Consider the following 24,869-nt stretch of genomic DNA (forward strand, 5'->3'; position numbering starts at 1 on the left):
AAAGGAAGCAACCACCAATAATCTGGAAATTCTCAATAGGGCAGCAATTCAGGAAAGCAGCTGAAACTACTACTTAACAGAGTGGAAAACCGTGTGAGGTATCTTCCTCGCACTGAGATTACCACTGTTACTGAGAGACGGCGAGCTGGTGACAGGGCCTTGCAGTCTTGGGTCTTTAAAAATCCGAGGCAGCCTCCATTATCTGATGCTACCTCTAAGCCCTGGGCCTTTTCTCCAAACACTCCACAGAAACACCATCCCAGTGCATTCTTGCCATTCTTCTGCCCCACGCAGGCTTCAGGTCACAGCAGTTGCTAGATTGGATTTGTTTGTGATGTATTTGTAAAATAAAGTGTTTTAACAGTTTGGCAGAAAGAGCAAAAGATGAAACCAGGATGGCTAGAGACCTCATACCTGATGGGCTGCTCTTTGCAAGAGTAGGGAGCTATTGGGTAGCGGGCAGATGGAGGTTTAGGGCCCCTTACTGTCAGCCCCCAACTCCAAGCAGCCACCCAGAACTTGGAGCTGATCAGCTCCCTTTGGAAGGGCAGCTGGGCAATGAGGAAGGCCCTGGGTGTTTACAGCAACTGTGAAAAGTCAGAGCCACAGCCTAGGCAAGCTGCCCCTGGGGGTACCAGGGAACCTTGCCTCCCACTGTTTGGGGCTTCTGCTCAAAATAATGTTGAGTACCTCGGCTGCCTAGGGAGTCAGATTTAGGGAAGGAGAGACAATGACAGCAACAAAATTGCATCTGCTTCCCATAAAGTCCCATTGTTTATGGGATCTATTACAAACCCCTGGACCAGAAAGTCAAAGTCTTTAAAATACAGCACCAATCTATCTGCCCACTTAGTCGCTGCCCTGTACACACCACGCACTCCAGTAAGGCCAGTATTCTCAGATCTTCACTGTTCGTTTATCCAGGCACATCCTTTCCTCTGCTCTCTCCTTTCTTATTTCTACCCATCCTTCAAGATCCATGGAAGCTGGCTGACTCTCTACAGGTCCTCAATCAGCCCTTCCTTCTCTAGAACTGGATTATCCAAACTGAAGACCACACCAAATTTAGCACCAGCAAAGCACAGGAAACCGAAAGCATTGCTCAGAAGGAATATGTTACAAGAAAATTTCTTTTAAAGATATTGAAATAATTACGATGAGAAAATATGAATTTTCTTATACTTCTCTACTCTTATTTTGTTTATAGTATTGCTTACTTTTTAATTTGCCCAGAGAGGGACACGCTGTAATCTTTCCAGGGTTCAGGTCCCCTAGGTCTGCACTCAGTCCGTCCCTCTCTGATCACTTCACCCGATGACAGCCCATCATGCACATCATGACCCCTCAGCATTCATGTCTTACATGTGGTTAGGTAACTATTTCCTGTTTCACTTCGTAATTAATCAGAATCTCTTTCTGAGCAGGCACTAAATCTTCTCCATGGTTAAAAGATATGATGCATAGAAAGCTGTTAAGATGGTGCTCACTACAGCATTAGATATTGCCATTATAATCTTTATGATTATTATTTTATTTTTTTGCACCACTCCAGAGAAGAGATTTTTATTTCCAGTCAGAGATTAGACATGGGAAACCAATAGGACCTCAATAAACACCTATTAAATTTCTTTGCAGTGATATAGTATCTACTAAATTAAACCATGGATTTAATTTAGAACCAGCATAGCATAATGGTTACAAGCACAGGCTCTGGGGACATGATAGTTGGGTCTAAATCCTGGCACTACCACGTGAGTCTGATGACTTAACTTCGTGGTCTCTGTTTCCTTGTCTGTAGTGCCTACTTCGTAGGTTTGTTATGAGAATTAAATTTCAATAGTGTACCACACTGTGTTTGGAATGTAGGAAGTCCTATGTAAGTATTTAAATACAAATATTACCAAATAGATTTGGGTACAAATTTGCCTTAGAGAAAAAGTTTTCTAAGCAGTATCAAAAAGATTAGTGCTAATTTATTAATTTGAGAGAGTAAGTTCCATTCTGGAAATATCATTTGCAGATAAGTAATTGGTATGCTAATTACATCGAGTCCCAACTCTTCCTCAAAGCAGAAGTAGCAGGATCTTTCCTTGGCAGAACCTGACCAATGACTGAACTTAAAGCATTTATCTTTTTATATCTTTATGCAAACTCTCCTTTCCCTTGAGTCAGTGGTTGCTGTGATATACTGCCCTGACCCCTCTTCAGGATTACTGGGAGGAGTCAGCTGTCAGCATCTCTAGAAATCTGCTCTCAGCTGAAGAGAGCTCCCTGGGACAGCCACGTCCAAGGACTGGTTGGAGTGGAGAATAGAGGCCCATCCCTCTCACCCCAGCTGCACTAACTCCGAAGGTCATCCCAGCCCCAGGGCTCCCTGTGGGGTCAGCTGAGGTTTTGATGAAACTGTTTGCAGTCCCAGCGTTCCCTTTTCGCACTCCAACTTTCTTCCTTCCCTTCTACAGGTGTCGATCCAGGGAACGGGCCCTAATAAACGTCCTGCACAATAATCTCCATCTCAAAGTCCACTTCCAGGGAACCCAGGCTGCAGTACCCAGTCAGGGCGAAGTCATTCATTTCCATGAGTTCTGACATGACCTCTAATTCATAATTACCTGGATTTCATCTGCAACTAAGATGAGTGTACAGAGTGGTTTTCCTGAGACAATTTGTGCCTTTAATTATTAAAAGGTTTAATTCTCAATAGCAAGTCCTACCTCAAAAAATGTTTGCAGTTTGAACAATAAATTATACAGCCATCCTATTTGTAAACAACCCTAATCTCCCCAGGCCCCACTGCCAGTATGGAAAATTGAGGTCATAGTCACATGGTCCGAGTTCCCCCAGCTTGGAGCTCCCCTTAAGTGTAACTTGGGGCCCTCAGCCCCTTGCACAGCACTCTCCACTCATCCCCTCCTGCTTCCTCTCCAGAACACCTGAGAGACTCTGCGGAGCCCACACACTCCCGGCAGACCAAACTGTTGCTCGGCCACTGCTCTCAGCCCCCTCCCAAGGCTGCTGCTCACACCCCAGGGCTGACAGCCCGCTCCACTCTCCCTGGGAGGGTGGCTCCCATTGGCATTGCTGCTCTTGGGCCTCGGACAACCTCTGGGTGTTCCATTATTGTCATGAGACCCAGATGGCCTGAGGAGGCACCTTGGACGCCCAGCCCTGACTAGGGCTGGAGTCTCCATTTTGGTTGTAGTCTGATAGATCTACCGTCCCATGAAGTAAGAAACACATCCCCTTTGTCTAGAATACTTTTTTTTTTTATCTGGAGCCCAGCAAATGGCACGGACCGTAAGTGGGTGCAGTTTGTCTCATGTTGCCCACAGAGCTCTCTTCCGTTCATGCCACGCCCAGGCTGTCAAGGTGGAAGAATGGCCTCCGAACCATACCTGGAACCCCTCTACCTACCAGATCTTAGTAGTTCAAGTTCTTTTTCCAGAAGTTTCCTCACACTCCATGCAATGAGTGGGCACAAACAGATACGTAGGAATTATAATCTAACTCCACTCAAACCAGGTATGTACACAGGCAGTCCTTGCTCTGCATGATAGCGCGGGACCTTAAAAATCACTGTGTAAGTTGAAACCCTGTAAAATGATCTTAAAAATCAAGGGGCAAAATTACAATTGTTCTGTGACCTTTAAAAATGTTTGTCAAAACATTTAAAACTCTCTTACCGTGGGTTATAAAAGCATTGGGAAATGAAAAATTAGTAAAACTAATATTTACTCATTATACTGTATTTTAAAACATTAGAACATTGAGAATTAAAGTGTTTTACTTCTTTATAAAAAATTTATCAGAAGGAATTTGAACAGTTCTTGCCCTCTTCCTCTCATTGTGTAACTTATGATGTGAAGCAAGCATCACACTATGCTGTGGTACATTGTCATGTTTCTAAGTTTGCACCAACTTGCAATATTTTATGCTTTGTTCTTGCAATGCCATGAAATATCTATGAGCATTCCTTTAAAGTGAAGACTTTTGCTGGCTTCACTTCCTCTTGGGACATCTTCATTTTCTTGGAATCTGGGCATAAATTTCACAGCAGCATCCTTATTTGCACTAGCAGCTTCACCGGTAGCTTAACATCTATCAGCTCATGCTGAATTCTGAAACGATGGAACCAGCCTTTACTGGCAGTAATGGCTTCTTCAATCTCTTTGTAATTACTTTTCTTTCTTCTTCTTCTTCTTTTTTTTTTCATTGTGGCAACTAACGCCAATGCTTTGACCTGAAGGCTAGCAGAACTAATTGGGATTTTAAAATGTTACAGTCTTCAATCCAAAGTAGAAAGAAGATATTCCATTTCAGTCACAAATGGCTTTCTGTTTCTAGTGCAATTTAAACTAAAAGATGATGAAGTAACTTTGCCTTGTCTTTAGTACTCATTGGACTTGTCCAATATAGTTAGCCCCAGAGCTTCTAGAAGCTCCATGTGTTGACCTATCTTTACTTTCTTATTGACATTTTCAAAACTTCTGATCATATCCAATTTCAATTCCAGCATTATCATTGTTTTTCTTCGTTGTACTTTTATTTTTGTTAGCTAACCATCTATAGATTATTAATTTTTGAAAAATGTCACATGGGTTTATCATTGGGAAATCAAGAGAGCACACAATGACATGCTTTGCTGTCTGTGCATGAACTGAGTATCAGATGCATGGTGACCAGTCACGGACAGACTTTGAAAGAAGTGATGCGGTCGGTCTCATCAAGATGTGGCTCTGTTGTTTATGTAGTGATCTGTGGTCTGAAGAGCAGACAGTGAAATTTGTACTTTATGCAATTACATTCATTTACTGTGGTGACTGAATTTGAATCATTTTGTTGGGGACTGGTATTATGTAACTAAATCAATGTAACTGAAACTTGTGCATAACGGGACCAGGCAAAGCAAGGACTGTTTTGTGAATTCATTTACCAAATATGTTGGAGCATATTCATAGCACTGCACTTCACCCACCTTGTGGTCGGATGGTTGCATCTAATTCTGGCCAGTAAATTGTGAGCGGAAGTCACACGTATCACTTCCATGCCAAAGCATTTGACTGCCAGTTAGTAAGGCACAGCCCCTGAGGATATCTGAGAAGGCGGCTGCCCTGTGAGCCTGGGTTCTCTGAGCAACAAGATAAGCAGAAGCCCCTTCTAAGATGTCACAGACATGTAGTATAAGCATGAAGGACCTTAAAGTTGTTTGTTTCTGCAGCATAACGGCCCATTCTGATTGGTACAATATATAATTAGGAAAAGGAGGATAGGGAACTGGGCAGAATTTAGAACCTAAAATTGGCAGTTAATAGTCAAAGGGCTCCAAGTTGGTTGGGGAAGGGGTAGAGAACGACTCAGAAGCATGTACTGAAAACAAACAAGAAATTGTTATATGGTTAAAAAAAAAAGGCAAAATATATAAAATAAGTGTCTAGTTTAAGAAACTATTAAAAGGTAAACACTCTTATAACCTCCACCCAAATCAAGAAACAGAACTCAGTCGGCCGCCTCGGAAGCTCCTGCCTGCGTTCTGTCCCACCACGGACCCCACCCTGCCTTCCATCAGTTACCACTGACCTGTCCTTCATCATAACGACCTCCTCCCTTTCTTTGTAGCATTGCCACCCACACATGTTTCCCTGAACACTGTGGCTTAGTTTTACTTTAAAATATTTTTAAGTGTCTTTTAATGCACAGATTTCCTGTCCACTCCTTTCCCTTTGGGAATTTGTTTGCCGAAACATTTATTTATTATCTATGCAGCAGTTCCCAACTTTTTTGGCACCAGGGACCAGTGCTTCTATGAGAACCTAATGTATGATGATCTGAGGTGGAGCTGAGGCGGTGATGCTAGTGCTGGGGACCGGCTGCGAATACAGATGAAGCTTCGCTGGCTCACCTGCTACTCACTCCCTGCCGTGCAGCCCAGTTCCTAACAGGGCACAGACTGGTAAGGTCTGCAGACTGGGGGTTGAGGACTTCTGGTCCACAGTAGCTATGATACTCACAATATGGCAGATAGCTTCACCAACAAAGAGGAACTTACCCCTGACCGATGTACACTGCCTCACCCAGAGGATGCATTCCACCTGGGAGAGGGAGGTCGGGTGGGGACCTTAGGAGCTGTGTAGGAAAAGAATTTGTGAAAATTCTTCTCAAAACATTTATAGTGGAGGTGGTTCTAAAGGAACTGCCTATAATGGAAACCGGTCTCATCGTGTACCCTGTGGACAGTGTCCCAGTAAGGTTCACCCGTTTCCAGAGAAAAATGTGATGGGCTTGAATGCCCAAACCTCAAATTTATGTAAAGTGTATGTGAGTTTTCATATAGTGTCATGCCGATTTTATTATATGTAATTTCTAAATGGATGTTATATTTATGCATCTCTGCTATAGTACCATACCTTTTAAATATTAAAATAATAAATTTGGTTAGTTTCCAAATAAAGTAAAATTTGAAAGTGAAGGAAAAGGGGGGCTTTTGTAGCTCCCCACAGCACGGATTTCACGTGCGCATCCCCTTTGTATCGTCCATGGGTTCCTCTGACCCTGTAATTCCTCTAAATTGCTGGTCGCATCTATAGGTTGGTCAAGTTTGGGTTTGATTATCTTTGGCAAGATGACTTCACAGATGGTGGTGACTTTGTTTATCAAAATGTATGTAATCAGCTACAAAATGCTTTTTTTTTTGTATTATGAACAGCCATTGATGTTCAATTCCAAGATTTATGCCAAGATCCATTCATTGATCTGGGGCTTCAGAATGGTGAAATCCCAATTCAGAACTTCCCTTCTTCTACTATTTGGTTACTTGTGTTATAGTTCAAACTGGAGAATCAGAGTAAATGCTTGATTTTTGTTTCCCAGAGCTCAAAGCCCTGTCACATCCTGGTAAGTTGCTAAAGTCTGAAATTGGCAAAACCATCATAAAGGCCAAAACAGCCTCCATTGGCCCAGCCTTCTCTCACTATGCCTTTGACCTCATAAGTGTTCACCCCAGGCCCTGTACATCCTCTGTTTTTCTCCCCATCCCACAGAGCCCACCTACAAATGGCAGAGGTTCTCATTTCCTTCCCCCTTAGAAGATAAGTTGTAGGCATCACCCATTATAGAGGTATACGGATTTTAAGCTACCTCTCAAGTATTCTGTCATATTCCCTACCGAATTGAAAAAAGTAACTCCAAGCCCAAACCCAAATTCAATGGCTTTCCACTGAAACTTTATATTTGTTTTAAGGTGAATGAAACTACATTTGGTGGGGAAGGGTGGGGGGGGGTGGCATTTTCTCTCTGATTAGATCACAGCTCACCGCCCTCTCTTGTATTATACCTGTCCTGTTTTCTTACTCCCAAAGGTACTTGTGTTTGCCATATCTGTCTTACAGCAACCTTGTAGACAGGGGTTAGTAGCCCATTTTGCAGGTGAATGAATGAGAATTGAAGGATCAGTGAGATGGGCCTGGGTGAGACTTCAGTGGAATTGGGAAGGACAGTGAGCGCTCTGGGAAGCAGACCATGCTGGGGAGAACGGGTGTTGGGATGGGACCTTCTCCAGACCTGCACAAACTAAAACCCACGTTATTTTTTTTCTCTTTTACAGAGACAGCACAAGGAAGCATGATAAAATGAGGCCTAAGATAATATTTGGGGGGAAAGTTTATTTTTTCATGGTCTGTTTGCATTAGACCGTCGGGCAAAGAGAGGCGGTTAAAGACTTGTCCCAGATGGCTGGGCTGGAGAAGCACAAATCCAATGTCAATAGTTCGAAATACAAGTATTTGGTTTCACTAAACTTCTTTTTAAAAAACATTTCTTTCCTTTTCCTGGGGCAATCTGAGGGAAGGAGATACAGAGCCGGAAAGAGACAGGGAGGAGGAAGGAGTAAGCCGGAGCCAGCAGCGGGTCTGGTCCCTAGGCCTCGCTCCCCTCTGAGTGTCTTCAGCCCAGAATGTTTGTCAGACCTGATCAGGAGCAGTCGCCTGGAGTCACCTGCTGGGTGTAAGGACTGTTGCTAACTGAGGGCAGGGGAGCCAGAATTTCAGCATTTGTCCAACAGCAAACTTAAAATATATATATATATATTATATATATACATACATAATATATATATTATATATATATATGAAAATGAACAAATGATCAAATCAAGGCTAGTGCTGAGAAAAATGACTTGAACTCTGTGTTCTCCCATGGCCCCTTTCAGCAACAGCTGCCGCTTTTTCCTCCCCCACCACTATGGCCCTTGGCTGCCCTGAGGCAGAGGCCACATCTGTAGAAGCAGGAGAAGGCAGGTTAAGAATGCACGTAAGCTCTAGTCAGACAGTTGGGGTTTTCAGGTTAAAATCCTAGCTCTGGTGCTTATTAAGTGGGTCACTTGGGATAAATTCTTTGCACCTCAGTTTCCTCATCTGTAAAGTGGGAAAATGATAATGCCTCACGCCTACTGAAAAGATTAAATGGGAAACATGCTTAGCACAGTGCCCGGCATGTAGTAAGCATTCAGTAACATTTGTTGTGTTATTCTCTTAGTTTTAGAGCTCCTAGGAACTCCACTAGATTTGTTCAAATAGATAGATGCACCCAGAGGAGTGAAAACACGTGTTTGCTTGCAGGGAATTTTGCACGCTACCTACCAAGACCCTCTCTCCCAGCCGGCTTCCATGCAGCTCCATGGAAACCACCTCCTTACCTTTGTCAACACACCCTAGTTCATGTGTTACTGTCTGCCTGGATTGCCGTCTTCATTCACCTCCATCCACCCAAATCTAGTTCAAGGCCCCTATTGTAACAAAATATTTTCTGTTTCAAGAAGCCCAACCCATGTAGAAAGAAAGGAAATGCTTTGACTACACAGTTGAAAAGTTCAAGAGATAGATCTGTCTTCAGGCATGGCTTGATTTAGTCTTGCATAAAGTCACTAGGACCTTCTATCATCTATGAATTTGACTATTTTAGATATCTCAAAAAAAAAGAGAAATCATGCTGTATTTGTCCTGTGAATGACGTATTTCATGTAGCATAATGTCCTTAGGATTCATCCATGCTGTCATATGTTGCGGAATTTGTTTCTTTTTGAAGTTGAATAATATTCCATTACAGGTGTATAACACATTCTCTTTGTCCATTCGTTGATTAAAGCACATGTCTTGACTATCGCGAATACTACTATAATAAACATGAGAATGCTAATAGCAATTCAAATTCCTGATTTCAATTCTTTTGGATAAATACCCAGAAGTATTTTGGATAAATACCCAGAAATATGGCAGTTCTATTTTCATTTTTTGAGAAACCTTCATATTTTTTGTCCATAGCAGCTGCACCATCTTACTTCTTACCGATAGAGTATAAGAGTTCCGATTTCTCTACATCTCCACCAATATGTTTATTTTTATTTTTTTAATAATAGCCATAGGCATGGCTTGATTCAGTTTTGCATAAAGTCACTAGGACCTTGTCAAGTGTGAGGTGACATCTCATTGTGGTTTTCATTTTCTTTTCCCTGATGGTTAATGATGTTGGGTATCTTTTCATGTACCTGTTGGCCATCCGTATGTCTTTTTCAGAGAAATGTCTATTTAAGTCCTTTGCTGATTTTTAAAATTGGATTAGTAGGAGGCGTTTTTTTGTTTGTTTTTAAGTTGTAGGAGTTCCTTATATTTTTTGACACTAACCCCTTATTGGATAGATATATGGTTTGCTAATATGTTCTCTCATTCCATAGGCTGCCATTTCACTCTGTCGATTGTTTCATTTGCTGGGCAGAAGCTTTTTAGGCAGATGAATTTCCACTTCTCTATCTTTGTTTTTAATACCTGTGCTTTTAATCCACTTTGAGTTGATTTTAGTGCATGATGCAAGATAAGGGTCCAATTGAATTTCTTTGCATGTGCCTAAAGAATGTTGAAAAGACTGTTCTTTCCCTATTGTGTATTCTTGGCACCTTGGCCAAAGATTAGTTGACTGTATGTGCATGGGTTTATTTCTGGACTCTCTATTCTGTTCCATTGGTCTACATGTCTTTCTTTAGGCCAATACAATACTGTTTTGATTACTGTAGCTCTGTAATGTATTTTGAAACCAGGAGTTGATTGCATCTTGATCCAAGCATCACTAGAGTTCCAGTCTGCCTGCCTGAGCCTGTGGACTGGGGGCCTAGAGGCAAGACCAGCTGAGCCTTGCACAGGAGAAAGGGGTACAACCCTTAATAAAATAAATAAACAAAAAACGTATCTGGCCTTTCATTCCTCAGGGAATAGAAATTAAGGCAGGGCAAGTCCTTAACAGGTGAATGAAAGAAATCCACAAAATAAGGTAAATACCAAAAGGGTGTTAAACCAGTTTGAACACTTCATCCAAAGCCTTTGCCATTACCTGCAGTGTTTACCTGGCAAAGCTTCCGTACATACAGAGGTAACTGTCCCAGGCCCAAGACTCTTCTCTGGGACCTGGCCAGAGGCTTGATCTCAATGCAATGCAACCTGAGCTCTGGGCAAGGCCATTAACAAACCCTGCCCACACCGGTTCTCAGGTCAAAGAGCCTCCAAGGACACCAACTAGCCCTCAGTCAAGGGGGAGGAGAGCTGGAGAGGCATGGGACTGAAAAGTCTCTCTAGTTCTCCTCAATCCTCTTTACCAGATGGAGGGGGTTCTTCAGGTGCCAGACCCAAGGCAGAAACTGATGATCAGCTCAACATGGTCCTCAGCCTCACAGGAAATCTCTAGCAGGTAAGTGCCACCCACCAACCCCACAAAGAAGAGAATAATGAGGAGTAATTTAAAGGATGCTGTAAGGAAACCTCAGATGTGATCCTTGTTTCATTTTTTTTTTTCATTGCTTGACCCCAGGCAACCTCTCAGGTCTGACTCTACCCACCTTAAGAGGGGGTGGGATTGTACAAGATCTCTTCCTGCTCTAAGTGAGGTGATGATCAATTCTGAGGGCATGCTAGCACCTGCACTAACTACACACTGATGGGCCACATCTCTAGGACATCTGGTTTCTCTGTGGACAATTGAGGCCAAGTCTCCACTCCAGCTTGTGCTATGGAACAAGGCAGTAACACCCCACTTGTGAAGGTCACTGCTCTGAAGCCATACTGCAGCTGAATCCCAGCTCTGCACCCTTTCCATGCCTCAGTCGCCCTGTCTGCAAAATGGAGATAATTCCTATCTCGTAGTGTTGTTCTGAAGATTCAATGAGACAATTTAGACAAAACCTCTGAGAACAGTGCCTGGCACTCAGTAAACACAGTATAAGAACTGGCCTTTATTATCATGAGCGTTCAGGAGCCCACAAAGCTCTCAAAACCACCATCTGAGCTAACAAAAAGTTCCAGTGCAGTTCCAAAGGACTTTGTCTGAGGAAAAGTTGAGACTTGGGGCTAGAGGGAGATGGCCTTGGATGTTCTCTCTCTCACTCTGGAAGTTGAGAATTGGCCTGGCCTCTGGCCTGGAGATTAGAGTCCTTCCCAGCCTTCAGCTCCGGGGGTCCATTGGGAACTACTGACACCGACCAGCTGTACCCAACATTGCACAGTGCGGCCTGGTAGGTGGATGTGGCCTCCTTTCCCAGCAGCCTCGTGCCAGATGGTTCGATTACCGTGGGGTGCATTTCAGGCCTTCTCACCATTATCAGCTTCTCACTTTCCGCTGCTGGATCAGGGCGGGATCCTTCCCTTCCTCCCTCCACGCCATCACTGGGTGTTTGTTTGCACGGTAGCCCGGACTGCCCAGGTGAGCCATCTCCTGTCCTGGTGAAGCGTTCTCCTCGCTCAGGTCTGCCCAGATACCATCCCACACGTCCTCAGTTAGAATACAACTCTTGCCTCCCAGGGTCAACCCCAAACAAATCCGTCTCGAGTTGGGGCTGGGAGGTGAGGAAGGGGCTAGGTTGTAACTGTCTGGTCCGTCCGGTCCATGTTTTGAGGTGTCTAAAGAAATAGCTTTCCTGTGGTGATGACTAACATGCTGAGAAAGATAAAGAAGGAGAGGAAAACGACAGAGAAAGAAAAAGCAAAGATTTACACTGGAGTTATAACACTAGGTTTACAAAATTTGCCATTTCTCCCTCTACTCCATGGAGTGCCCCCCCCCTCCCTAAAGCTGCCCTGGGACGTGGGCTTTCCTCTAGGTTGTTCCTTCACAAATGGGCATGGCAAGAGCTGTGAGTGCTCACCGACCATACCCAAGTCAGGAAAACTTCTTTATGTTAGATTAATTCCTTGAAGGGGGTGGCGCAGGATTTCATCTTTGAATAAACAAACAAAAACTTCTTTCATTAAAAAGCTGCAGAGAGAAGCCTTTTTCCAGGGGGAAGGGACAGTTTGGCAGCTGGTCCCTTTCCCTCTGCCAGAGTTCTGTCCTCACTGGCACTGCTCTTTTGTTCTCATTGCCACCAAGTCACCTTGTCCACCTGGTTCTCCTGCCCAGGTGTGGATCACACCCACTTTGCTCCCTTTTGCAGAGCTCAGATAGGCTGGAATCCTCTAAAAATAACCTCGCAGAAAACCAATGACATGAACAAAGAGAACACAAACAGCCGAACAACAGATGCGCCTACTGAGTGCAGGTACCTAATCCTAAAACAACCAAAGTCTCACCATCCCTACATTGCCCAGCTCTGGGTTCCTCCTTGCCCATGCCCTGCCTAGCCAGAAAGACTCTCTCAAGGAAAGCGTTTTGACAAACCCCCCTTCCCCACTCCGCCCCCGCCAGCGAGGCAGAAGTGGTAAGAGAAAGGGCAGTGGTGTTCAGACTGGAGCAAACTGCTGGCCTTGTGTCTAAGGTAAGGCCAAAGGGCAGGTGGGTCCCTAAGTCCCCTAAATTGAAGCAGAATCCTGTTAGGTGAAGTAGTCCCTCACTTGGAGAAGGGAAGTATACACAAAGGGAGACCTAGAGAGGGGAAGAGAGCTGTGAGGCCAGGCTCGGAGGCAAGGCCAACATCTAGAGATTGGAAGCTCGCTTTGCCTTTGTTGCTCTGGCCATGTTCCCATCTTTTCTGTGCCTCGGTTTCCCTACTGGTAAAAGGGAGAAGTTTAAGTAGGCCATCTCCAAAGGCTCTTTCATCCCTAGCACTTGGCAGTTGTGCAGTCCTCCATCTCCAACCACCTCTTCCCAGAGGTGAGGAACTCCAGTCCACCCGCACAGGTCTCGTATGTGGTGCCCCAGAAAGGCATCAGCTCCCAACGCTATGGTCACGGTTAACCGGCCTGAATGTTGACCAGGTGCCAGAAACTATTGTAGCTGCTTCACACATGTAGATTCGTGTCCTCCTCACAGGAACCCTGAGCAGGAAGGCCTAGGATCCCCACTTCACAGATGAGAAAACTGAAGCACAAAGTGGTTAAGAACATCCCAGGGTTGTAAGTAGAAGTATGGGCTTCTGGTGGTGTGGTTCCACAGTCTGTGCTCTGATCCTTCAGACTAAACTACTTCATCATGGTGGGCGACTGTAATACTGATGATAGGCACAAGCTGGAAGGTGGAAACCACCCAAATGTCCGCTAATGAATAAATGGATAAACAAAATGTGGTATATCCATTCAATGGAATATTATTCAGCCTTAAAGAGGAATGAAATTCTCATACATGCTCCTACAATGGGCAAACCTTAAAAACACTCTGCTAAGCAAAGTAAGCCAAACACAAAAAGACAAATATTGTATGATTCCATTTACATGAAATAGGCAAATTCAAAGAGACAGAGACTAGATTAGAGGTATCAGAGGCTGGGGGGAGGGGGGAATGGGGGTTATTGTTTAATGAGTGCAGAGTTTTTATTTGGAATGAAGAAAAAGTTCTAGAAATGACTAGTGGAGATGGTTGTACAACGTTATAAATATACTTAATGCTATTGAACTGTACACTTAAAAATTTACCACTTAAAGATGGTAAATTTTGTGTTATGTTCAAAATAAATGTTAAAAGTATTTATAATAGAATAGCTATCTCTTTTTGAGCACCTGTTGTGCCCCTATAGCACTAGATGCTTGATGCATCACTTGGTCTAATGTTACCAACACCCTGTGAGGTAGGCTATGGTGTTATTTCCCCTAATTTATAGGCAAGGACAACCAAGACTCAGAGAACAGGTTCTCCAAGGACCTGCAAGTAGTAAGTGGCAGAACCAACATGTAAACCTAGGCAATGCCGGAAGCAAACTCGGAGAAGAGGGCAGGGAGAAATCTGAGAAGGCTAGGAACAAGCAGAGACAAACCAAGGTGTGGAGCCGCTCACGCCCCTGCGTGTGCTTGCCAGGTTCCACAACTGCCACCTTTGTCTTTTCCCACATCTCTCCCTGCATTCGTTATGTTTCCCACCACTTAGAGACAACCAACACCTTCCTGTCTTACCCCTCCACGGACATCACCACTTCTGCCTAGGATACCTCTTCATCCACCCCCAGCACAGCAGGACTGCCTACGGGGATTTGGAGCAGGAGGAGGGCTCACAGTGCATCAGGGTTCATTCTGTGCTGAGGGAGAGAGAGGCCCAGATCTCTATAAATGTGGCCCCCAAGCAAGCAGCTCCCACACACCCTCACTGAGGATCCTACCAGGGCCAAGGGCAGCTGGCTGCTGATTATCCACAGAATCTCAGGGAGGCTGGGCACATGACTCCATGGAATACCAGGCCTTGTGTGTCACTAGTTTATCCCAGCCTCATTTGACCTCCTTTGTGAGTGCAGGCAGAGCAGTGAGGTTCCTTTGCATTTTGAAAAATGAACTTCCCATTGCCCCTGAAGCACATGGCATTTTGCATTCAGGTTACCCAGGAAAGAGCCAAGCACAGCTATACACAGGCTGTCTTACTCTTGTCTAGTTGTAGCCCCCAAGGCATTGGCCTAGTCCTGAAGGTCACAGGAGGCACAAATCATCCTCAGAAACTCCTCACCTGGGAGGACTCAGGCAAAGTTGCCAGATGCCAGAGGTCATGACTGTCGAGGTTACAAGGTTTTGTGTGTGCCTCTTGACTTGTTTTTTTCCACCCCATATTCCCCAAGACATTTCCCTGACTTTCTATGCTCCAGGCCCTGCACCCAGCCAGTGACAGTAAGTCCCCAGAAGATGTTCACTGATGAGCTGTGACTCCTCTCAGGAGACAGCCAATGCTGATCCAAGAAGTAAAATCTGTGGGGGATTCTGGACCTCAGGCACAGTGTGGGAAAAAGATTTTAAAGCATATAAGTCTTTCCAAACATCCCGTTAATTATGTCCAGGAACAGTGACCTCTGGCAGCTGGCAGATTTAAAGCACAGGCTCACACGATCTCAGGAGAGTCACTGTGGCATTAACAGAGTGGACGCTCATGTCAATCTTCCAGGTTTTGACTCCTGACTCTGCCACTAATTAACCATGTGATCTTGAGCCTGTCGTGGCTGAATTTTCCTCCTTTATAAACTATAGACAATGATAATACCTACCTCAGGATATTAAAGAGAATTAAATGGGATGAAGCACATGAAATGTTCAGGATGGTGCTTAGCACAGAGGTCCTAGTCAATAAATATTTGCTATTTATCATTATGCAGATAGATATTGGTGGTCAATTGGCACTCCTTTCCTCATGGAACCAGACTTGGTCTCAGACTCCTCAAAGCAGCATAGTAAGTAGCCACTACCAATAAGCCAGCAATAGCACCTAAGACAAAATCCATCTGTAATCGCTGTCCTATTTTTTTCATAATTTGGAATTTAGTCCATCTGTCTGCTATTATGCCAAGGCAAGGACCATCTCCTCCCCACACACATATGCACTTCAACATAAAATTGGTCACTGATTTCCCCATGCACAATTTTAAACAGTTTTATTGAAATATAATTCAAATACTATGCAACTCATCCAAAGAATACAATTCGATATCTTTTAGTATATTCAAATGTATGCATCACCACAATCAATTTAGCATGTTTTCATTACTTTTCCAAAAAAATCTCTATACCTCCTATCCATCATCTCCCAAACTCTCCTCTCCCTACCTCCCAGCTCTAGGCAACTACTAATCTACTTTCTGTAGATTTGCCAATTCTGGAAATTTCATATAAATGGAATCATATAATATATCATTCTTTGTGACTAGCTTCTTTCACTTACCATGTTTTCAAGGTCCATCCAAGTTGTAGCATGTATCAGTACTTCATTTATTTTTATTGTTGAATAATACTCCATTGTATGAATATAGCACCTTTTATTTATTGATGGGTCGTTTCTATTTTTTAACTATTATGAATAATGGTCCTATGAACGTTTATGTGGAAGTTTTTGTGTGGATGTGATTCATTTTTCAGAATTGTTGGGTCATATGGTAACTCTACATTTAACCATTTGAGAAACTGCCAGAATGTTTTTCAAACCAGCTGTACCATTTCAAACTTCTACCAGCAGTGCATGAGGCTTTAATTTCTCCACATCCTTGCCAACACTTGTTATTATCTGTGTTTTTGATTAAAGCTATCCTAGAGGGTGTGAAACGGCATCTCATTGTGGTTTTGATTTGCATTTCCTGATGGCTAATGATGTTGAGCATCTTTTCATATGCTTATTGGTCAGTTTTATATTTTCGCTAAAGAAGTATCTATTCAGATCTTTTGCTCATTTTCAAATTGAGTTATTTCTATCTTTATTATTGAGTTGTAAGTGTTCTTTACGTATTCTAGATGCAGGTCCCTTTTCAGATACATGATTGGCAAAAATTTTCTCCCATTCTGTGAGTTGTCTTGTCACTTTCTTGATGGTATGCCTTAAGGCACAAATGTTTTTAATTTTGATGCCATTTTGAGCAAATTTTATATGTGATAAGAGATAGCAGGTTCATCGTAATTTTTATATATGTGAACAAGAATTCAAAAAATGATTCTTTCCCCAATTTAATTGTCTTGGTATCCTTGTCAAAAAGCAATTGATCATAAGGTTAAGAGTTTACTTCTGGATTCTCAATTCTGTTCCATCGATCTATATGTCTATCCATGTGCCTGTATCATATTGTCTTGATTACTATTGCTTTGTAGTAAGTTTTGAAATCTGGCAAAAGTCTTCCCACTTTGTTCTTCATTTTCAAGATTGTGTTGGCTAATCTGAGTCCCTTGCATTTTCACATGAATTTTAGGATTAGCTTGTCAACTTCTACTATGAAATTGGTTGGGATTCTGATCAGGATTATGTTGAATCTTAGATCAATTTGGAGGGTTTTGCCACCTTAATAGAATGTCTTCCAGTCTGTGATCATGGACTGTCCTTCTATTTATTTAGACCTTCTTTAATTTCTTTCAACAATATTTTGTAGTTTTCAGAGTATAAATTTTTCACTTTTGCCAATTTATTCCTAAATATTTGTATTTTTGATGCTATTATAAGTGGAATCGTTTTCCTAATTTCATTTCCTATTTGCTCACTGTTGCTGTATTGAAATACAACTGACTTTTGTATATTGATCATGTATCCTGCAACTTTGCTGAACTCATTTATTAGAGCTAATAGCTTTTTGTGGATTATTTCGGGCGTTCTAGAAATGTCATGCCATCTGTGAATGAAGATAATTTTACTTCTTCCTTTGCAGCTTTGATGCCTTTTATTTTCTTGCCTAATTTCCCTGACTAGAACCTCGAGTTCAATGTATAACAGCGATGAGTAGATTTCCTTGTCTTGTTCCAAATCTTAGGGGGATTGCATCATCATTAAGTACAATGTTAGCCATGGGGGTTTATAGATGTTCTTTGTTAGAATGAGGAAGTTCCCTTCTATTCCTGGTTTATTGAGAGCTTTTATCAAAAAGGGTGTTGAATTTTGTCAAATGCTTTTTTCTCTATCTATTGAGATGATCATGGAGTTTTTGTCCTTCATTCTGTTGATATGTTGTATTATACTATATTAATTGATTTTTATTCCTGATTAAAGGAAAAGAATTGTTAATAATAGAGGGACAAAAGTCAGTATCTTATTAAAAAAAACAAAACAAACAAAAAAACACACTAAAAGCAGTTTCATTATAGTCAGAAAAAAAGACAAGGATGCTCATTATTACTATTTAAAAATCTCTGGAGATACTAGCCAGTACAATTAAACAAGGTTAGAATTAGGAAAGAAGTTAGAGTTATAAAGTTTGAAAAAAAAAGAGGCAAAATTATGATTTGCAGATAACATAATTGTATATCTTGAGAACCTAAGAAAATGTGCTGAAAAACTTACAAACAAGAAAATTTGCTAAAGAAGCCAGTTACAAAATTAATATGTAGTAAACAATAGCCTTTACATGTATAAATATCAGCTAATTAGAAAATAAAGTGGAAGAAAAGGTCCTATTTTCAATAGCAAATAAAGTATAAAGAAGTTAAAAATAACTCTTAAAATATGCGAGAAATGTATGAAGAAAACTTTAACATACAAAAGATACTTGAAAAAATGGATAAGTATACCAAATTCTTAGAAAGACTCATCACTGTAAAAATGTTAATTCTCTACTTAGTTATTTTATAAATCTAACACTATCTCAATAAAGATGTCTAGAGGACTTATTTTTGGATCTAGAAAAAGCTAATTCTAAAAGCAAACAATCAAGTATAGCCATGAAAATTGGGGAAATCAAGTATAGACATTAATAAGCAAGCTTTAGAGTGAGAATCAAGAAACCAGGGTTTTAGACCCCAATACATCATTTCTGTTGGAGCTCAGTTTTCTCATCAGCAAAGTGAGGCACCCAGGCTAAAGGGCATCTAACCTTCTTTTTAGCTCTAAAATTTCCTGTTGATTATATAAGACTAGTAATTCAAATACTCCAGGCTTAATTGGAATTGTGTCTACTCTAAATAAGTCCAGGGCAGCTCAGCTTGGCAAGGCGCCCAAAAGAGCGTTTGGCTAAGTGTGTGAGCATCTGGGGTTCCAGGGAGGCTCTTTGTCAAAGAGTGTTCCTACTCCTACGCTTGCCCCATTCTGTCTCTGGTATTGCTCCATAGGATTTAGTTGACTTGACCTGGCTCTCTCCATGACCTGCTAGTAGGCAGTGTACCTAGGTCTTGGTGCAGCCTCACTCAGATCCTTTCTTAGGAGCCAATCTGAATAGGAGAAGGGAGAAGATTGGCTCCTACAAAAGAGAACCCACAGAGGGAGGGTGAACTACCAGGGGCAGAGAAAAGAGAAAATGGAGACACAGAAAACAAACACTAGACATCTTACCCCACAGAGGCCATTGGGCCTGACAGAGAGAAGCAGACACTCAAACAGAGAACCCAGAGGAAAGCACAGGACCCAGATGAACGCAGAATTAAATTAATCAATATCTTCATCTATGAAACAAGTGCGTTATAGACTAACCTCAGTATTTGTCACCTTGAGCAGGACAGAATAATTTGTACAAGAAGAAAAGGAAAACTTCTTTCCTCTACCCAGTCAGGAAAAACTTTCTGGGAAAGGCAAAATTTGTAGGATTCCTTGAAGGGAAGAAGATGCTTGGCAAAGATAATTAGAATGTGCTTTCTTCAAAAGCCAGAGAAAACATAGGAGAGAGAGAGAGATGGGGGTTAGGGTGGGGGGTGGAGAAGGGATAATGGCCAGAGAGAAATGAGGATGCTAACCTTCTCTTGAAGAGAGGGCAAGACTGTGGAACTGGGGAAGAAAAACACTAGCCCAGGATGGCCAGGCCCCATTGACAGGTTCTGTGGGTGGGCTGACAAAATAGGTTGAAAAAAATCTTTCCACAGTGAGTTAGACAATTCTCCAGTACCAGTCCCCTGCATGGGAGATTTAAAGGTAACAGTCTGGGGGACTGGTATAATCCCTATATATTGGCACAGAATTCTTCATCTACCTTCAGAAATGTAAATCATGCTGTATTACTGCCAGTGGTCAAGTGATAGCCTGAATGTGGGTTATTTCAAATAACTGTTAAACTCTTACCTTGAGTCCAGCTTCATGCTAAGGACTGTGGTGAACAGAAGGGAAGTTAGAGTAGGGTCTTTGTTGTTAAGGAATTTACAGCTGGAAAAACAAAAATTCCATATTGGAAAATGGTATGACTCTTATAATTCACCCAAGTCCAGAATTATATATAAAAATGGATGGAACAATGAGTGAGGTAGGAGTTCAGAGAGGACAGAGAGAGGACAGAGATGCTTGTGGCCAGGGAGAATTTTATGGAGAAGGTAGAACTTGACAGCAACACGCACCTGTGAGAATCAGGGCCCTTTCCTTCCTCCCTTCCCCAGGCTATGAGAGGACCAAGATCAAGGCCTGGGAGTGGAAGAAGCAGCTTCTCTTCTGGTAACTTAAGAGGTGAAGCTCTAAGTGAGAACATTCTCCTATCCTATCCTTTTCAGTGCTAGTTGCTCTAAAAGGGAACAGATTTTCCTCTTACAACAGCCAAAAATTCAAAATAAATCAAGGAACAAATGGCAAGGATGGACCTGGAAATGAAGTTAAAATTTCTAGGCTTAGTGAAGACACCACGGAATGGTTTTCTTCTCACAGAGCCTGCTCAGTTTAGAGGGATGGCGGACTAGACTGCTCTAATGGGTCTGGGGACATATTCTTCTCCCTGACAGCTCCACCCACCCCTCTTCCCACCCCATTTCCTCCAAAAGCCTTTTGCAGATGGTGCCTCTCAGTTCCCAGAACCAGTCTGGAGCAGTGATTAAAAGATCAAAATTCCAGAAACCATTTTTACTTCTTGTACACCTTGGCAAATGCTTAAGCTACACTAAGACATGGTGAATCATTTAAAAGTGACAATCAAGATGCTACAGAAAAATTAAGAATTCTACAAGGCATGGGGCCATCTCACAAAAGTAATTGTTTGGGAAAGACAGGGTTCTGTGAATACTCTTTGGGGGAGTACTTTATCCCCACAGATGCTCAACTCTCCCTCTTGACTAATTGGTCCCTTCTTTCTTTTCTTTGTTTGCAGGGACAAATGTCATTTTCATTACCACCAGCTTTCTGCATATTCATAATTAGCTTAAATGGGAGACAAAATCCGTAAGTTGAATGAGCTAAATCTGAAGCTCAAAGAGTGTGTGTGTATGTTTATATATGTATAGATATATCGATATATACTTTTTATTTAAAAAACTATATTAATGAGATATATTAAAACAACAATATTTCAATTATCTTAACCTTCTTAGAGTATGTTGGAGTAAGACATACTTTTAGAGTAAGACACTTTTTAAATTTTAGAGTAAGACACTTTTATGTGAAAAAGTACAGGATATAATTAATAGTCACTTCCATAAGTCACAGTGCGGCTTGTTTAATATACTTTCTAAAAATTGAGAAATTGAATGAGTGCAATGACCAAGAATAAAATTTCCCAGTTAGTTGATTCTCTATTCTTTGCATTCAGCTAAGTTGATGGAAGGCCTAGCTGAATTGTCAGCTGATAGAGCATTAAAAATACTTCTTGATGACACATCCCCATGTGATTTTGGAATACAACTGGGGAGAAGTTCAAAGAATTGAGTATTATTGCTATCGCGAAACTCTTTCTATTCCCATCATACTTTTGGTAATATATTTTCTCAGCATGTATATTTATGAGAAAGGAAAAATAGGAATAAAATTGATGCTCAACACTGTCTCATTTAAGAGTAACACTCGCCCACAGAAAGAGTGAACAAAAAAGAAAGCCCATGTCATTGAAGAGATGCATTTCTAAGAACATTGTATTTTTATTAAGTATTTACTAAAATTTGTATTATACTTATGTTATTTTGCCAACTGTGTAACAAAAATTATTTTAATGAATAATCTAGAAACGTTTTTTTAAACAGAGCTTATAATTACAAGAGGTTTTTAAAATTACTTTTAATATATGCACATCTTTTACTGCCATGAGTATGAAAAATATAAAAATATACTAGGATAAAATTCTATGAGAGAGGCGGAATGAAAACACAGATTCAAGGCAAAATAGAAATAATATGAGATTTCTGGTGGTGAAGAAGAGCTTGTTCATATACTTTTTAAACAGATGACATGAGTGGTACATTTAAGACTAGTGTTACAGTTTCATAACTATAAAATTTTCAATGCCGGGAATTACATCCTTTTGCAATTACTATTTAAATTTGTGATGAAAATATTTAGCTGTCAGTGCACTCATGCTGCCTCTCTGCCTGGGCTTAGCCCTTCCCCTCATCTGGAACATTCTTCCCCTCCTTGCCAGGACAGTATGGGCACAAAGGGCCTAGGACAGGTGAACATGGTGGGGATGGGGAGCCTGGGGTGCACCGTCTGCGTCGTAGCTTTCCAGTGCTGTCCTGATCCCACCATTCTCCACGAGCCAAGCAGAAGCAGGTCTCATGCCTTCCTTTAGGGACTGTGCCTCCTGAGCTGAGGATAGTAACAGGCAGTGCCCACTCAGGTAAAGAGTACCCAGGACTGTCAGGCCACAAACCCATATCCTCTGCACTAATCAGTGATGCCTGGCTTCCTATGGGGTAGTGGGTTGAGGGGTCTGGGCTGCATGCCGCCCACCCACCACGTATTGCACAGCTCACCACTCCTCCCAGCGAGTCCTGGGTATGTATTTTGAGAGAGAGAGAGAAGACTGAAATACCCAGGCTGATGGAAGAGACAGCCTCTACACAGAGGAAGAAAGGGGTCATTAGAATCCCTGCCCTTCTTGTCCTCAGTATAAGAAAGAGATTTTATGCTCTTAGTTTTTCCTTTATGCTCATAATTCAAGAGGATGGATGCTCTAAAGGGTCCAGGGCCTGATATAGTCACAATTTTCCTTTAGGACCAGCTACAATAGAAGAGAACCATCTGTATAACAGCAAGGCTATCATAAAAGAATCAGCCTTTAGGAAAGGCAACTCAGGAAGGCTTCCTGGAGGAAGTGAGAGGCTGGAAGCAACAATTCCAACGTTTATTGCCTCCAGGAATGTTTTCTGTGGTGATGAATTACAACACAATGCCAGAGATCAGTTGGAGACAGATAAGATGAGATTTGGCTGAGACAGGTGAGAGGAGTGGAGTGGGAAGAGAGAGAAAAAAGTCGTATCTCAAATCCAATAACATTACTCCACTCCATTTCATTACCAGAGGTGAAGAGGGTTTATAAATGATGACAGTGTAAGCTAAAACGTGGTCCTCTGGGAAAGAGTATCAGCTGACTCAGTAATTATAGCTCCGCTCCCTGCCTGATCTACGTGAGCTCTGAGAACCAACAGGCAGGAGCGCCTTCCACTGAGGCCGATGATTGGTTAGCTATGAAGAGCATAACCCGGCACGGTTCTGAGCCTTGTTGGGTTGCTCTGGCCTGCGGCCTTGGCCAGTAAACCCGCAGGAGCTGTGCCCAGCTACAGCTCAATAGACCGGCGGACAGCCAGGTCCATTGTTCAGTCTGTGGGTGAAGAGGGCATAGAGCAGTGGGCACCCATTGACTTTCCAACCCAACTTGGTCACCCCCTTCATGGCACTCTCGGCACCAGCATTACCAAGCTACTTGCTCTTGCCCCATACCTGCCCGTGCTCTCCTACCCAAGTCATTTCCCTCCCTTTGTTCGCATATCCCTATGTCTACCTTCTACCATTCCTTCAAGCTCCACCTATAAGGCCCTTCCTCCAGAAAGATTCCTCTGATTCTCCGTCAACCCACCCAGCCCTTGAACTGAAGATCACCTGTCATCTCTGTGCTGTAGTCCCTGAGCCCTTGACCTGCAATTCTCTTATGTTATGGATCCCTTTCTACCTTACATTATGGCTACTTACATGGTCTGATTTCCCCTCCCAGCCTGGGGCTTGAATTATCAACCCCTCTTCACTTCAACTCCACCAGCATGAGCAGAGCACCTCCTAGGTACGAGCAGTGTGCAGGGTGCACTAATGAGGGAGGATGATGGCCCTGAAACCAGGTGTTCACATCCTAATAGGAGAGCAGAGGCCGAGCACGGCCCAGAGCACCACCCTCCATGGCCAAGATCCACACTTGTTCTATACTCTAGCCCAGAATGTGGCTTAGTCCCAGGGGCTCGGAAATGTGCTTTATCTTGAGCTGAACACAGACCAGCCTGTGACTGGGTGAAGGTCCTGAGAGCAGAGGTTGGAAGGCAGTCCAGCAAATACTGCTTGGCACTTAGTCACTGGGCACAGGCTTCTGGGGAATGGTGAACACCCCTTCAGTCATGATATTTTATCTATCTGGAGGCCCTAATGGGACTCTGGAGCCAAGGTTCCTATGGGCCCTGGCTGAGTTCAGGGAGAGCATCCAGTTCACGCCCAGCAGGTGGTTCCTAACTTTCTGGGAAGCTAATGAAAGTTCTGAATGTGTTTCCCAGAAGTGCACAGACATATGCGCGTACTGTTTGGCACACAGTTCCAGGAGATTCTTCTACTATTGGAAACCTGTCCCTGGATCTCTGGATCAGTACCTTGACATAAACGATGGGTCCTTTAGTGCAGTTGCCATGGAACAATGGGCAAAACGTATATACCCTGGGGAAAGGGTGCTCAGAAAATATTTGTTGCATTAATGAGTGACTTGAATTTGACCAGGCCATATTCTCTACTTGTATTCACTAATCAGTATCTCTTGTACTGTCTGGTAGAGCTAGCATGAGGTTTTAGCCAGAGCCCACCCAGTGTTCAGATAGAACAGGTGGCCTTCTGCATTTGTGGGGCATTTGTGGGGTTCAGGGAATGCCTCGCTCCTCAAAAACATCTTCTTCCAACAACATTCCTTTGGCTCTATCTGCCTGAAATTCTACCAATAATACAACCATTAACACTATAGCCCTTTGAAGCAAGAGGTCAGAGTGACTGGGCTTAGGGAACCCCTTCCCTCCTTCCAGGAGAAGCCCATGGGTTAAGGACAGATGTGTAGAGCTTTTCCTCTGAGGAAGGAGCTCAGCAAAGGAAAGTAGTGTGCATCACAC

The 24,869-nt window shown here is 42.6% G+C and overlaps 1 long non-coding RNA gene across 1 annotated transcript in view; it reads right to left on the reverse strand.

Moving 5' to 3' along the window:
• Positions 1-11,099: 11,099 nt before the first annotated feature.
• The window catches only part of LOC118605459, a 30,547-nt gene continuing 16,777 nt past the window's right edge, over positions 11,100-24,869 (reverse strand). Inside the window, exon 3 of the long non-coding RNA XR_004952167.1 lies at positions 11,100-11,970. This is a non-coding gene — a long non-coding RNA (uncharacterized LOC118605459). The remainder of the gene's footprint in view (positions 11,971-24,869) is intronic.

Source organism: Rousettus aegyptiacus, unplaced genomic scaffold (assembly GCF_014176215.1).
Source record: "Rousettus aegyptiacus isolate mRouAeg1 unplaced genomic scaffold, mRouAeg1.p scaffold_m13_p_7, whole genome shotgun sequence".
Lineage (NCBI taxonomy): Eukaryota > Metazoa > Chordata > Mammalia > Chiroptera > Pteropodidae > Rousettus > Rousettus aegyptiacus.